At 38.8% G+C, this 16,247-nt stretch overlaps 2 long non-coding RNA genes across 2 annotated transcripts in view; one reads left to right on the forward strand and one right to left on the reverse strand.

Moving 5' to 3' along the window:
- LOC107833417 (uncharacterized) overlaps window positions 1-10,963 on the forward strand; it is a 12,346-nt gene extending 1,383 nt beyond the window's left edge. Inside the window, exons 2-3 of the long non-coding RNA XR_001659165.1 lie at window positions 10,577-10,580; window positions 10,951-10,963. This is a non-coding gene — a long non-coding RNA (uncharacterized LOC107833417). The remainder of the gene's footprint in view (window positions 1-10,576; window positions 10,581-10,950) is intronic.
- The window catches only part of LOC107833416 (uncharacterized), an 8,746-nt gene continuing 2,361 nt past the window's right edge, over window positions 9,863-16,247 (reverse strand). Inside the window, exons 2-3 of the long non-coding RNA XR_001659164.1 lie at window positions 15,807-15,827; window positions 9,863-9,872 (exon numbers count right to left, since the gene is read on the reverse strand). This is a non-coding gene — a long non-coding RNA (uncharacterized LOC107833416). The remainder of the gene's footprint in view (window positions 9,873-15,806; window positions 15,828-16,247) is intronic.

Genomic DNA, 16,247 nt, shown 5'->3' on the forward strand with positions numbered 1-16,247 from the left:
TATATATATGTATATATATATGTATATTGGTGATACTTACATGAAGTCAATCTTAACCACTGATCTTATCTTCTTCAGCAAAGGTTTAAAAATCAGCCTCTGTCCTCTTCTGCTCTTCACTGAAAAGTTTGACTGACAGGCTGGCCCGTGCATATCTGGACTGGGGCGCGGTATAGGGGAGAAAAGTGATGACGATTCTAGGGGTCCTGACCAACAGGGGGCCCTCCACAATTTAATTATTTATATTTTGTTCATAGACATAAAATAAAAAAATGGGGTCCTGTCAAATACAAAATTAATCATATTGTATTTTTAAAGATTGTTTTTAGCAGTAAAAATTTAATGTTACCCCTCCCAGACCAAAAACCACACATCCGTTTTTGCCCTGAACCCCCCTATCTGCGTTAAATGGTTTGTTCCTGCTTGGAGCTTAACAGTGACTGTATGGAGCTACAGTCAGTAGAGCTGCAGCTGAATGCAGCAGCGACTGTGGCAGTTACTATGCTGCTCAGAAAAGTTATAAAATCAGGTTTTCAAAAACAAATTAGAGAGAGAAAGAGAGAAAAAGGCAAGAGTGTTAATTTATAACCCAGTTTTTCTCCGAGAGGTGGGTAGACTGTGTGAGATTATCAACCATTTAGCATAATTAGCTTAGCTACAGACTACTGTTTGCCTTCATTTCACTAGCATTTAATTAAGGAAAAAAATTACCAACATATTCATATATTTAACTTGTCCCTTGTACCTTTTACCATTTAACAACAGATGAGTCAGTCAGCAGCAGCTCTAACCCACGTCCCTCCTGACCCGTTCTCTTCTGAGTGAAATTAAAGCTGCAGTATGTCACTTTTATATAAATATTTTTTTTCACATATTTTTTAAAATTGTCATTATGTTGTGACAGTATGGTATGAGAGGTAATCTGTGAAAAATTTATTTCATCTGCCTTCTCTCAGTGCTGGTAACAACCAGTCAGTGGCAGGAGAGTTTTAGCGCTGTCAATCACAATCTCATGTGGTGCTGCTCATCCTTCCTCCCCTTTGATTTGTGCCGTGCTGCAGCTAGCATAGCACAGATCTATGCAGATTCAAACTGCAAATGCTCAGTTTAGTTAGCATAGCTACCAATGACGGCAGATAAACGGTTTCTTGTAATGATAAGTTGTTTCTCCACCATTAGCACATTTAGCAGTGAGTGAATGAGGCTAATTGACAGCGCTAAGACCCTCCTACTGGTTCTGATTGGTTGTTTTGGTCAGAACGGTGCATTACTTTAACCAGTAATAGTAATTCAGGAAGGAGATGGAGGAGATTGGTTGTTTTCACAGATTATATGTCCCATAAACTGACACAACATGGTGACAGCTTTAACAAATATGGAGAAAACATATTTTTTATTAAAGTTATGTACTGCAGCTTCAATAAAATGTAACTACAAAGCATTTTTTAGAAGTCTGGATTGCTTTATGTGTAGTTGCACTTTGCTTTTGACTGTTGCTCATGGGGAGACATGTCAGTATCTAAAACTAATAGAAGAAATTTAACCTACTTGCATGCTGGATGTGGTCTGTTGGATGTTAAATTCATGAGCAGTAAATATTGTGCTAGTTATCAGTATTGAACCAAAGAAAGCAAAGCAGATGCAAGCCTTTAAAATTGTGACGCTTTTTATGGGTCAAATAGACTCAAAAAATTGTAACAGCAGCTGCGCGGGGGGCCCAAACTAATTTTTTGTCAGGGGGCCCAAGATTTCTGGTAGCCCCCCTGTGTCTGCACATTTGCAGTTAACAATATTCACTGTTACCAACTCGGTGACTTTCTTGCTACATTTAGCAACATTTCAACCAAAAAAAAAAATTCTCTAAAATCAAAATCGGCAGGTCAGGCTTTTTAAAGATCGGTAATCTGCGAATGGCCAGAAAACTGCAGTCGGTGCAGCCCAACTTAAGACGGAATACATGCACACATATTTATGACATTCTTTGATTAAATTAATTTTTCTTAGGTGTAATTACAGTAGTTAAATTTTTAATTTATGCCATGTGAGACTTTCTCACCTGTGCATGTGGACCGGTACCGGGTTGATTCTGTGCCTTCAAACAATTTTAATTGGAGAAGTTTCACATGTCTTATAAGTTGATGTAAAAATAATGTTTGTTTTAGATGCATAAATTATTAAGTTCTGCAGCAAACAACATATCACCAACTACAGCTTAGAGTAGCTCATTGATATATTAATGCAGCAGCCAGGTAGCCTGATGTAAAAACATTTTGCTAGACAATGTCAAACATTGAGAAGTTTTAATTATTGTTGTCAAACGTTATCAAACATGTTTTGAAGGCAAAAAACCCCTCAGAAATATACAGAGCCAACCATGAGAATCAACTCATTTAAAGTTAAAACTCTGTTTCACACAAATACAAACATTGTAGCATAAATGTTTGGCTGTTGAACCATTCAAGGTCGCTAATCAAGCTAATGTTCAATTAGCAGCTCCACAAATCTTTCTGATAAACATGACCAAGACACGTTAAAACAAAACCTCCTTAGACTTTTTCTCTATTCTTCCTCTTTCTTTTCTCTCTCCCTGAAGAATAAATATTTTTTGTGAGATTGTTTTAATAACTTATCTTTTACTGATGCTTTGGAGATTTGGATGCGCTCTGCACAGCAGCTCATATTACTGTTCAGTGCGGTACGTACCACGACCACCAGGGGGCCCTCAGGAGCAATTTATTTATTTATTTTTCTTGCCCACATATAAAGATTTCTAGATACATTATAAAATCTATATTATTGTAAAAAAAAACAACCACAACTTTATAATGAATTTATGTGCTTTTGTTAATATAATCACATACTAAAAAAATAAATAAATAAAAAATCAGTTCAACTTAAGGGGCCCCCTGGCATGCCCGGTGCCCTAAACGACCGCTTAGTTTGCTTATGCCTTGGGCTGGCAATGTGCACACATATTAACACCGCAAGGTTGAAATTAAGGTATGTTGTATTAATACTATTTTCTTTGAGTTACCTGGGTGTTTGGTTCCCCCTCCCTGGCGGGCCGAAGGCATAGCAAAGGGCTGAGGTTCCAGAAGTACTGCTGATGGCCTTATTGGACGGAACCACATGCTTCATGCTGGGGGGTTTTGGGATTTATTTAATTGGTTTGTGTTAGTTGACATGTGGCAGCCATTTTGTTTTCCCCTATTGTGTCAACATGGTTTCGCTAAGCTAGTATTTAAATGCCCTTATGTGTCATTTCAGGTGAGGTCAGTCTGTCTTATGTCAGTTATGTCTTTTGAGTTTAGTATTTTGCATTGACCTCTTTTATTTGCCTGCCTGTCTAATTGTTTTGTTAATCATTGCTCATCCTTTGGGGTAAATAAAAACCCACTTTTTGAATTCAACACCTGTGCTCTGCTTTCTGTGCTGTTTGGTCGCTGACAATTGGCAACTGCAAAAGCTTAGAGGTTAAATGTTATTTAGGTCCCTCAGGAAAACTCCTGTTAGTGATTACTGTTAGGTAACTCTTCATTGATTGAGTCCAACCAGTGATAAGCAAGTCAAATACTTAAGAATTTGATCTGTTTTTGATACATTAGACACATGAAAATGGAAAAGATAAGTTTTTTATGTCTGGAACCTCATCAATACACTGCAAAACAAAATCTTACCAAGTATTATAGTTTCTAGCGCAAATATCTTTGTACTCTTGAAGTAAAACAAAACTAACTTGCAAGTAACTTTTCAGCAAGATATAGGACCTTATTTTAAGTTAATAATTCCTTAAAATTGGTAAAAATGAATAAATAAAGTTTATTAATGTACTTGTTCCACTTGCTAATTATTTCACTTATAACAAGACATTTTCATCTGGAACCAGCACTTAAAAAAAATCAATATTAAGGCAAGGCAACTTTATTTATATAGCACCTTTCAGCCAGACACAATTCAAAGTGCTTACATATTAGGAATTATGATAACACAATTTGTTGCTCTAAATTGCTATGCAAATCTTACACATTTGAGACACAAATTTGATTAAATTTGTGAATATTGCAGCAATATTTAAAGAATAATTTAACTTGGTTTCACCTGAAGATGCTTTACTTGCTTTGACATGAAATATGTCTGGAAAGTAAAACTGATCTCAAGGTGTAATTTCTTGAGTTTAACTAAAAATTGTAGCACTTCTCGCTTTGAGTGGCCCCGGCCGGCTCTTTAAATTGAAACCTGTAGAAAGCATTGAAAAGCAGTAAGGTGAACACTGTGAATCTCACAATATTAATCTTAGTATACATGTACTATATGGATGGGAATGAGTATTAAAAGTGACACATACTGGACATTTAGACACATGGAACACACCAGAGTAATGGCCTGACAGGAACCATTTTTAGACTCTGTTCCATCAGTGTTTGTGTTTTTACTGAAAATATTTCAAAAACAGACATTTAGATTTCTTGGAATCAAAGAAGAGAGAGATCACCTTTTTCTTTTAGATAGATTTGTTAGCCAGACAATGATCCCATTAACGTTTTTGTAAATCACTAATAACCCAAATGCTTGCTTGCTTTGGCAATGGGAGAGTAAAACTCTTATATCTCCTCCATCTGTCATTTAATGACAAGCGCTATACTGATGTCTTCTTCACCAGTGTTAACAGTGTTGCTGCTACTGTCTGAAAAACTGTATGGGAAGGTCTCTATCTGACATGTGGAACACAGAGGACAACACAGCGAGAACATTTTATGGATTAGTCCACTGCTCTGCACCATTTCTTTTAACTGTTTAAAACCATAATGTTCATGGAGAGAAAATGTGGACAATGCTAAGCACCTCAGGAAGACAATGAAAGCTGGCATAGGTTATGTTGAAAGAAACTGAGGGTTGTAGTTGTGAACCAGCAGTCGCTGTCGGCTGCAGGGGAAGCTGCTTTGAGGGGATCTGGGATGAGACGGTTGAAGTTGGTAGGAGTTTGTGACCGGCCCCAGCTGCGTTCAGCTGATGTTGCTCCGAGATGTTGGAGCTGCACAGACGGGAACCTGTAGATGCAAGCTTGTGATGTCAGTTAGCACAAGTTCGGATCTACGGGTTCAGGACTGAGAGCAAACGACTTCCTGAATCCAGCAAGTAGGACAGAAGAAATGTCCTCTGTGTATGCTGTAAAATTAATTGAACTGATTTTTAATGTTGAAAAAATAATTTGTTAAAGTTAATTGATTCTGTCGCCAGATGTCAACAATAGCTACAACTAAAATGAGCTTTTGGGTTGTATTTCATCAGACAACTGGGGGATTTTCTGCATCACAGTTTTATTTCAAGATGTTCTTAATGTTTGTTTTTCGTTTAAAAATAGCTGAATGAAGCAGAACTTTTTCCTTGCTTCACACAACAGCCTCTGACACGCAAAATTACAGCTTGGAGCCCAACATCACGACCACAACCAGTAACATTAACTGAATGTTGCTTGTTTTGCCAGCTTTTGCACACCACATTTCTCTAACTGTATCCCTCACTGAGGAATAGTTGGAAAAAACCCCAGAGGCAATCAGAGGCCTGTGGCTGAGCTCAACACAGACTGAAGGAAAGGAAAATGTTCTGGAAGGAAATTTGAAAGAAGATGATTTTCATAAAACAATGCTGCTTTTTGAGAGTTCAAATGAAAAAAACACAATTCTGAAAATAATTAGTTGGTAAATTTGTTGAAGTGTAAAAAAAAAATGAGGCAGAAATGTTGATATTTTTTTTTCCATAAAGTACTTCATAAAACTTGTAAAACTAGTGACCTATCTTAAAAAATAGGTCAACTCACAACTTTACTAATCTTTTTGCTATAAAAATTAGCAAAATTACAAGACAAAAATCTGGATATACAACAAAAACGGCTTGTGGAAAAAGAACAAGCCGTTTTTGATTTTTGTTGTAAAGTAAAAGCCATACATAATAATCAAGTTTTAAATAAATGTGTGTAATTTCTGTTTTCTAATTGAATCCTGACAGCACACAAAGATGCCATGTCCTCAACACACCCCGGTTCAAACCAGACAAACTGAGCACCCAAGAGGGCAAAACCTTTAAAGCTGAAATGAAAAAGAAAGTAAGAGGTCCAATTTCAACCTGCAGACTCCTTCTGCACTTTTCCATCTGCCTGAATTTAAATGAGACGTCTGACTTTGAAGCTGCTGCCGAGTTCCCTAAAATATGTCAGAGGGTCTTTGCCAGAGAGCTGAAAGACACCTTGAGTTCGGGTGAACAAAGAGTTTGCTGGGGTCTGCGGCACCGCAGTGGCCCACACCGCCACATCGCTTCAGTATATGTGTTAGCGAGTTTCTGTGTGTGTATGAGGAGGGACCCACCGACAATATGAAGACCATGTAAAGGCCAAAACCTGCGTTGTTCAGCACTGAGTGGCGACACCAGCAGACCCCAGCATCACACAGTCGACCAAGCAACAGAGCCAAGAAGGAGCGGGGGGTCAGTGGAGGTGAAGAACTGAGAGGTGAGGAAGCGGCATGTCATTACCCCTTCACCATATCACACAGTGTAAAAAGACAGCCGCTGCCAAGCCAGCAGGTAGTATTTACTCTCTCAGCTTTGCTCATACACAGCAAACATCAGCAGAACGCGGCACCACGCCCCACCCAGGAGCACCAACAGTCACCAAACAGCAAAGCTGGACAAAACAGAGCTCTGGAGCACATTAGCAAGGTGGTAACTTACCAATTTGCCTTCACGTTTAGCTTCCAAGAACTCTACTCTGCGAGGCCTACGCCGCTGTAGCACAAGGTAGAGGCTGTCACGTCCACTGTGGCCCATCAAAAAAAAGATTTAAAGACTACAAACAATAAACTGCCCCAAAAAAAGCAGCTCGGGCAGCAGAGGGGTGAGGAAAGAATGAGACAAATAAAAGAAAGCAAAGCGAGGAAAAGCAGAAACTAAAGAGGGAGAAAGAAAGGGGAAAAAATGTACTAGTTTTCAAACAATTTGACCGCGTGCCAGTAATTATCACAACTACCCAAAAAAACAAAAGGTGCAGTAATCGTTCAGCCTGTTAATTGTACAAGCTGCTTTGCTGCACTGCGAGCGAATGACAAGCAACATCTGTTTGTAACACAGCCAGGATCGCAGTCCAAAACGAGTTAGAAAAAAAGTGAAAACTGGCTTGGTTTTTCTCTTTTCAGTATTAAATTCTAAAACTCTCCTTGTCTCTTTGACTCTCTCCCTCGCTAAGCACAATGAGGCAAAACACAGAGCAGAGAGAGGGGAGTGTGGAGACTCGGTGAAGGGAAAACGCAGCCATGAAGCCGTCCTCTTGTCACCCCTGAACCTCTCCCTTTTTCTTTCCCCTCCTCTTCAGTCCCCCCTCCTCCTCCTCCTCTTTCTTCTTCTCTGCCTCACAGATCTCTCTTCTCCCTCCACCCTCCCTTCTCCAACACAACAGGGACAGTAGAGTCCAGGTATAGCTTCTCCTCACCGAGTGCTTCTCTTCCCAAAATGCAGCTCACACACTTGCCCCCACTGCCCCCCACAACATCTCACAGAGCCAGAAGCACACTGACCGGCTTGCACTTACACACTCGTGGAAATCCCAGACAAAAGTGTGTGCACAGACCACACACACATACACACACACATTTCTTGGAAAGCTTCCCTGCACCAAAAACAAATACCAATCTTTAGTTAGCCTCAGCTGCGAATAGAAAAGAAGTCATTCTGGGACTTGGCTCTGGTTTGTGGAGGCACGGATACGGACCAGTCGTCCATATGCCTGCTGTTCGCAGCTCGGAGCGCCTCCAGATCTGACTGCATCGCACCATGAAACATTTCTTCTGCTTCTCTTGTGTTGTATGTTCTCCCTCCTTTCAGCTGTTTTGCAGCTCAAATCATACAACCATCACTGTCCATGGAATCGGGGGCTGGAGGGCTACCTCATCGTGTTTTGGGCCAGGTGGTCAGGGTTCTCCAAATAGATGTGACAATGCACAACTTCTGCTCTATTCTAGGACATAGGTCTATGCCTAGCAGATCAATACAGCATTCAGAGGCAGGAGAGAGGTCTTAGGTCTTCGAATTAAGACTCTCTCTCTCACACACACACACACACACCATAGTATGGAGATAAAACAGTATCATAATTCACTGATTATTAATTATGATACAAGATTCACACTGTATTTCTGATGCAAACATATATCTTGATCTATAAGCTGTTTCTGGCCTGTGAGTTGAAGAAATGGACATCAATGTATTTTGGCAGGTTGCATATTCTGCCTTGTAAGATAAGTAAAAAAAAAAAACAATCACTGTGTTTCTGAAAAGTGTGACTAAAGTGAATTATTACATTGCTAAGATAATTTATCATTTAAGGACCACGGCTTTGTAATAATTCATAATATACAGAGGCTATTATAATCTTGAATAAATTCAACTACATAGAAAGACACTAGCCTGATGCTATTAGCATGCAGAAGCGCTGGGATAGTTCGGTAGCAGAGCTAACTCACTCACATCGCTAGCTTGTGTTGAAAGTTGCACAATTAAATCACTTAACATTAATAATCATAACATGGAGATAACTAGTTAAATATGTTAAGATAGATATTTCACTTACCGCTCTTCTGTTGATGCCAGGAGCCAGGATGAGCTCTAAACTGTCTGTGCTTTAGCAGAGATACAGCCTTTTGGATGGGTTAATGTGACTGGTTGAAACATAAGTTACCCCAAAACGGGGTCCATTCATGTGATTTGGCTCAAGCAAGAAAGCTATCTGATTGGTTGCTGATCGTCCAGTCAGATAGACCATTTATTAAAAAAGACATTTGTGGATTGAGATGTCAGAGGAGTCTCATCAGGCCAGAAGCAGCTTGTAAATCAAGATATATTTGTGTTTGCATCAAAAATACAAGTGTGAATCTTGTTCTGTGCATTTGTGAATTATGAAACTGTTTTAGCCGCGTATCATAAAAGAACGACAAGCTTATACAAATTAATTGGAGCAGAAGAAGGAGATTCCTCTTAGGAGTTAAATCTGGTTCCAACAACGGAGCCGCTCGGCTCAAACAGCAGTGAAGGACTGTAAAAATCAAAACACAGTTAAAGTTATAGTAAAATGTAAAACTTGTTTCTTTGTTAGGGCCAACTTTGACTGGTTGTGTAACTAAAGAGATGAGAACCTCATCCTGACAACACATTACAGGAATAGTGAAGGGAGCAGATGAGTCCAAACTAAACTGCAATAACAATTTCTGTGGAGAACTTCATACAGCGTCTCCCAGTGGCAACCCTAGAAAATTTTTATGCACTGTAAAACATTTGAAGGTGATTTAACTTGACAATAAAAGTCCACTTGCTGCCTTGAAAATGCAATTTAAATCAACAGGAAAACTGTATTGCATTTAACTCAGAAATTAAAGTTCATGAAGTTGATTTAATAAGAGACAAGTTGTCTAAACATTGTTTTTTAAGTTAATTAATATTGTATTGAGTTTTGACTTAATGCTGCAATTTATAACAAATAATTATTTCACAATATGCAAGAAAAAAAACTGCCCTCACCTAGTTAAAGAGCACACACTTCTCTAGCATTTTTACTCAGAATATCAAGTTAAAATAACCACTTATTTATTTTAGCAGATTTTAAATTCTTGTTTGAAGTGTATGAACTAAAAGTCTGATCTGAAATTGAATTTAATTAAACATCACAATGAATTCTGCTCAATAACATTTAGTGTGAAAAGGACATTTTCCTTTGGCTTTGCCACCTGTCAGTTGCATTAACTTGAGCATTTGCCTTAATATCACACAAGCGTCAGATCAGTGTAACACATCCATCTCAGTCACAGTACAACACAGAATACAGAAACATGCTGCTAAGCACACTGCATGGGAAATAGTTCCCACTCCTGTCTTTTTCATTCAGTATTTTTAAGTGATAACCTTAAAACTCCAGTTCATTCAACTCTTGGAAGTTTGACAAAACTTAAAACTCACAAAATTTATTTGACAGAGTAGAAGATAGCAGACACAAAAAGATATGGCTCAAATGTTTTACAATTTAGGGATTTTCAGACCAAGCCAGTGGAAATTTTAGCGTGGCAGAAAAGAGGATAAGTAAATATAAATGTGATGGGGCAGAAGATAATGTAAGATAATGGGCACCAGGACAATTTCTGTATATCTGTCATAACTAACTCAGAAAACAAGTAAATAAAATAATAGAGATTTGAATCAGCCATATTCTGTTCTGTTGTACACAAGTTCATTTTGTTTTTTATGACATACTAATTTTTGACAAGTTGGATAGTCTATGTTCTGTTGGTTCAAGACAAATGAGATGTTGCCTTTGTACCTTGTTTTCTTTCAACAAAGATATTAAATTAAACATTGTAAATTGAAGATGAATGGAGCTAAACACCTGGATGATTGCCACTCTATTAGCAGAAATAGAAACATTTTGAGTTGGGGTTCCATGGAGGTTTGGGCCGATCCTGGCTGCACACCTAGTAAAGAGTGTAACACTTTATTTGTGTGCATAAGACTGACATGACACTGTCATGAAATGAACATGAAGGAGTGTTCATGACTGTATATGACTATTATCATGAAGTGTCACTTGGTAAATGATATTTTGAATGAAAAGTTGATTTAAAAATGCATTCAAAGTGTTAACTTTGCATTATTTGGTAAATGATACTTGTCACATTAGACTTGCATTAGAAGCCCATTAAAAGTGTCATTATTTACCAAATGGGACTTCATGGCAGCAGTCAGGAACATTCATGAAGACTCCTTCATGTTCATGGCAGGTCTTGTGTAGTGTCATGTCGGTCTTATCCAAACCCTTTCAAATAAAGTGTCACTATCAAGAACGTTGTGCACATAGAGCTGTTTGGAGCAAAGCTGACAACTATTAGCATCAGAATAACAGAATAACAAGGCCGTCAGAATCAGAGGTCCATTGCAGCACCTACCAAGAATTGTAGTTTTGGCATTTATTTGTCACAAGCTCTCTTGGGCTGTGGTGGGGAATTACTGTCTGACTGGATTTGCCACAGAGCAATTTCAATTCCTGGGTCTGTCCTTTTTGTAGCTAATCCTACTACCCTCCGACCACATCTTCTATGACCCTCTCCTCAATGATGGAGGTCAAAAGTCAACATAATGAAATAATGTTGTGACCTCTTCTTGGGCGGTGACCATCTTAACCTTTGATGTTTGGGTTCCAAGATGTTGTCCCCCTTTTTTCGGAGAGTACTCAACTATCCTCATACTAGGCTTATTTATTTGTTTGTCTTTTTCTTAACAAATTTGATTTTCAGTCATAAAAAAGACACAATGATTATGCTCTATGATCTCAAAAAAACCTTTAAATATTTTATGTGAAAACCATAATGTTTGAACTTTAAACTTGACTTTAAAATGTTCAGCAGATCAATGCAGAGACTTCAAAACAGGACTGACGTGGCTTCATTCTGTGTCATTTGAATTTTAAAGTTATTGTAGATGAACGTCAGTCCCCCTGGAAGACCAGAACGCTGAAGACTGCGAGAATCAGTTCAGGAAGTGATGAAAGCCTGTACAGAAGTGAGCAGTTATTTTCTCTAATAGATTACATGAGTAACAGTGACTGAGGTCAAAGGTTAGAAGGTTTTCTAAACATTCCTCTGAACTGTAAAACTAAATATATTTTGTTTCTTGTTGGCAACAGCACACAGTGTAGCTGGATGACACAAGGGGACCCAACATTCTGCCAAATGAAACTTTCCATTTACATTACACGAATAGTCATCAATATCATAAAAAAGAGTTTGCACCATGTTTATTCTGACTATTCAAATTTACATTTGGAGTTTGCATGGTCTCTGTGAGTTCCATGCATAACTTGCTGACATGGGCAAAAAGGCATGACATAAAGAGGAAGCAACATTTGTGTTGTTGAGTTCCAGTGATTCAGAAGGAAAAGAGTGAGGTCAGTCACTATGGAGGCTGTGCTTGAGGTAACAATGCTTAGATTTATTTTGCACCGAAGGTCCTCCAAACTCCTACAAAATCTCTATGTTTATTGGTTCTATTCATCTTATGACTTATTAGATTCAAAAAATACTGTTTCTTTAAGACATTTTAAGAAAGCAAATTAAACATGTTTTATGATTATTAGAAAAATACCGCCTTCACAAATTCAAGGACCAGTTCAGGGGAAGAGGATCTTTATACTGCATCAAGAAGTCAATCTTGCTAAGCCTCTCTTGTGATTTAGTACAAATTGACTTTGACATTACTCACTCCAGAACAATCTGTGGCACACAGATATCTCCCAAAAAGTTTTCCTCAAAGAACAGGAAAAGATATATGTCTTAAATTCAAAATAGAGCCACAGTAATCTGTCTGTGATGAAATTTTACTGTGTCAAGCCTTAAGCCTGAGTCAGGGTTTATGAGAAGTGTTTCCTGCAGTGCTTGTAATCCCCTCAGATTGCTTTCCATGCAGAAATGAAATTTGCATGATACCGTCTTATAGATCTGGGATTATGAGTTGTGAGTCAGAGGCACCTGATGAACCCAGGTTTGATTAGTTGGGAGTTTATTATGAGGAGACGGGTCAGAGTGCGGAAGCTCTCTGAAGGCTGTTCCCATTCTGCTGTAGATGGCTGAAATGGTTTAAGAGTTTTAACTTTACCCTCTTTACTCAAGAGTCACTCCACTATGTGGATGATGCCTTACCCTTTCATCAAAGTTTGTCTTTGGTGTTGTAACACAGCGAGACTATCACCTCTTTCTAAAATGACTGTCGGTACCCTTTCCATCTTCTTTTCTCTCTCCCCTACCTCCGTCTGATATTCTGCTCACGCACAACTGCGGCAGCCCTCCTCCAATCGCTGGCAATAATCCACACCTCAGACCCCCCAGACACACTGTCTGCTCTCCCACAATGCACCTCAGCTCCAAAACTTTCCCATACACATTTGGCCTTCTCATTGTGCCCCTGGTTCTCCTCCCTCTAACGTCCCATTTCTTTCACTCATTCTCCCCGAGCCATTTCATCGGCCAGTTTTCATTCACCCTGTGTAGTTTTCAAACTATCCAAATGTCCCTTTTATTTTCTTCTCCATTCAGCTACGATCCATCTGGTTGAAACATCGGCGAGAATTTCCCAGACTTTATNTTCCAAGATGTTGTCCCCCTTTTTTCGGAGAGTACTCAACTATCCTCATACTAGGCTTATTTATTTGTTTGTCTTTTTCTTAACAAATTTGATTTTCAGTCATAAAAAAGACACAATGATTATGCTCTATGATCTCAAAAAAACCTTTAAATATTTTATGTGAAAACCATAATGTTTGAACTTTAAACTTGACTTTAAAATGTTCAGCAGATCAATGCAGAGACTTCAAAACAGGACTGACGTGGCTTCATTCTGTGTCATTTGAATTTTAAAGTTATTGTAGATGAACGTCAGTCCCCCTGGAAGACCAGAACGCTGAAGACTGCGAGAATCAGTTCAGGAAGTGATGAAAGCCTGTACAGAAGTGAGCAGTTATTTTCTCTAATAGATTACATGAGTAACAGTGACTGAGGTCAAAGGTTAGAAGGTTTTCTAAACATTCCTCTGAACTGTAAAACTAAATATATTTTTTTTCTTGTTGGCAACAGCACACAGTGTAGCTGGATGACACAAGGGGACCCAACATTCTGCCAAATGAAACTTTCCATTTACATTACACGAATAGTCATCAATATCATAAAAAAGAGTTTGCACCATGTTTATTCTGACTATTCAAATTTACATTTGGAGTTTGCATGGTCTCTGTGAGTTCCATGCATAACTTGCTGACATGGGCAAAAAGGCATGACATAAAGAGGAAGCAACATTTGTGTTGTTGAGTTCCAGTGATTCAGAAGGAAAAGAGTGAGGTCAGTCACTATGGAGGCTGTGCTTGAGGTAACAATGCTTAGATTTATTTTGCACCGAAGGTCCTCCAAACTCCTACAAAATCTCTGTTTATTGGTTCTATTCATCTTATGACTTATTAGATTCAAAAAATACAGTTTCTTTAAGACATTTTAAGAAAGCAAATTAAACATGTTTTATGATTATTAGAAAAATACCGCCTTCACAAATTCAAGGACCAGTTCAGGGGAAGAGGATCTTTATACTGCATCAAGAAGTCAATCTTGCTAAGCCTCTCTTGTGATTTAGTACAAATTGACTTTGACATTACTCACTCCAGAACAATCTGTGGCACACAGATATCTCCCAAAAAGTTTTCCTCAAAGAACAGGAAAAGATATATGTCTTAAATTCAAAATAGAGCCACAGTAATCTGTCTGTGATGAAATTTTACTGTGTCAAGCCTTAAGCCTGAGTCAGGGTTTATGAGAAGTGTTTCCTGCAGTGCTTGTAATCCCCTCAGATTGCTTTCCATGCAGAAATGAAATTTGCATGATACCGTCTTATAGATCTGGGATTATGAGTTGTGAGTCAGAGGCACCTGATGAACCCAGGTTTGATTAGTTGGGAGTTTATTATGAGGAGACGGGTCAGAGTGCGGAAGCTCTCTGAAGGCTGTTCCCATTCTGCTGTAGATGGCTGAAATGGTTTAAGAGTTTTAACTTTACCCTCTTTACTCAAGAGTCACTCCACTATGTGGATGATGCCTTACCCTTTCATCAAAGTTTGTCTTTGGTGTTGTAACACAGCGAGACTATCACCTCTTTCTAAAATGACTGTCGGTACCCTTTCCATCTTCTTTTCTCTCTCCCCTACCTCCGTCTGATATTCTGCTCACGCACAACTGCGGCAGCCCTCCTCCAATCGCTGGCAATAATCCACACCTCAGACCCCCATAGACACACTGTCTGCTCTCCCACAATGCACCTCAGCTCCAAAACTTTCCCATACACATTTGGCCTTCTCATTGTGCCCCTGGTTCTCCTCCCTCTAACGTCCCATTTCTTTCACTCATTCTCCCCGAGCCATTTCATCGGCCAGTTTTCATTCACCCTGTGTAGTTTTCAAACTATCCAAATGTCCCTTTTATTTTCTTCTCCATTCAGCTACGATCCATCTGGTTGAAACATCGGCGAGAATTTCCCAGACTTTATCTGATGTAAAATGATGATCGCCATACTTTGAATGTATGTTCTTACATTGACCATAGACAAATTTATAGATCATAGATGCACATATGATCTATAAATCATATAGATCATAACTAAAATAACCCTTTAGTTATTTTAGCACTGAGAAGAGTGCTAAAATAACTAAAGGTGTGCCGATCGATCGGCCACCGACCACAATCGGCCGATTTCCTTGAAAAAGTGTATGATCGGTGATCGCCGATCAGTCTCTTGCCGATCACACAAACCGATCACCTGCTTCTCATTTCGCAGCCTGTCTGTGCAGCTGGTCTCCTCTTTCCTTCACACTTCAAAAGCTCAGCAACAAATCCTAAGCGATGAGGAACAGTGAATATATAATATACTTCCTAGCAGCTAACCAGACATCAGACTTGTTTGCCTTTACTGGTGATGAAAACTCGTCACTCTGGAGGAGAGGAAGAGCGGCTCAGCCCCATCCAGGATGACTGCAGTGTCAGGGTAGCCAACAAAGTCTGCAGGTAGATTTTTGCATATCTGGTGCTCCAGTTTCAAGATCACAGTTAAACCAAGTACTGTAAATAAAAAAAAGTTAGTCCACGTTGTGATGATCCGGCAGACCGTGGACTGATGGACGCCGTCAGCTGGTCCAGGTGCTTGGATCCAATGGAAAGGTAATCGGCACAGCGATCATGGCTCAGAAACACGAGGTGTTGCAATGCAAACCTGAAAAATTAAAAACAAACAAAAAACTAATAAACGTCCATATTTATCCATATTTAGCTGCACAACGTAATCAAAACTAATAAATCCTCAGTTCGTTTTGAGAGTTTTGCTTGAAAATAAATTGACTATCTCAGGAAATTAAACGTTTAAGTGAAATAGTTCTGGTATCACAAAGAAACTGCAAAAACTGTTTCAGAGGTGTAACAACACTGAAGTTACTGAGTAAGAGTGAACTAAAATACTACTTATAAATGCATGTTAAAATCTGAATACTCTTTTGAAAGTGTGCAGCTGAAATTAATTTAAACTACTAGCAGGCAAAGCACAATGTTCACCTAATATCTGTACCAACAGTAATACAAAAAATGATGCATAGAGGCAGTTTATAAAAGTCAAGGCAAACCTAAATTTACCATTTTA

Source organism: Poecilia formosa, unplaced genomic scaffold, assembly GCF_000485575.1.
Source record: "Poecilia formosa unplaced genomic scaffold, Poecilia_formosa-5.1.2 Scaffold381, whole genome shotgun sequence".
In the NCBI taxonomy this organism is placed as follows: Eukaryota; Metazoa; Chordata; class Actinopteri; order Cyprinodontiformes; family Poeciliidae; genus Poecilia; species Poecilia formosa.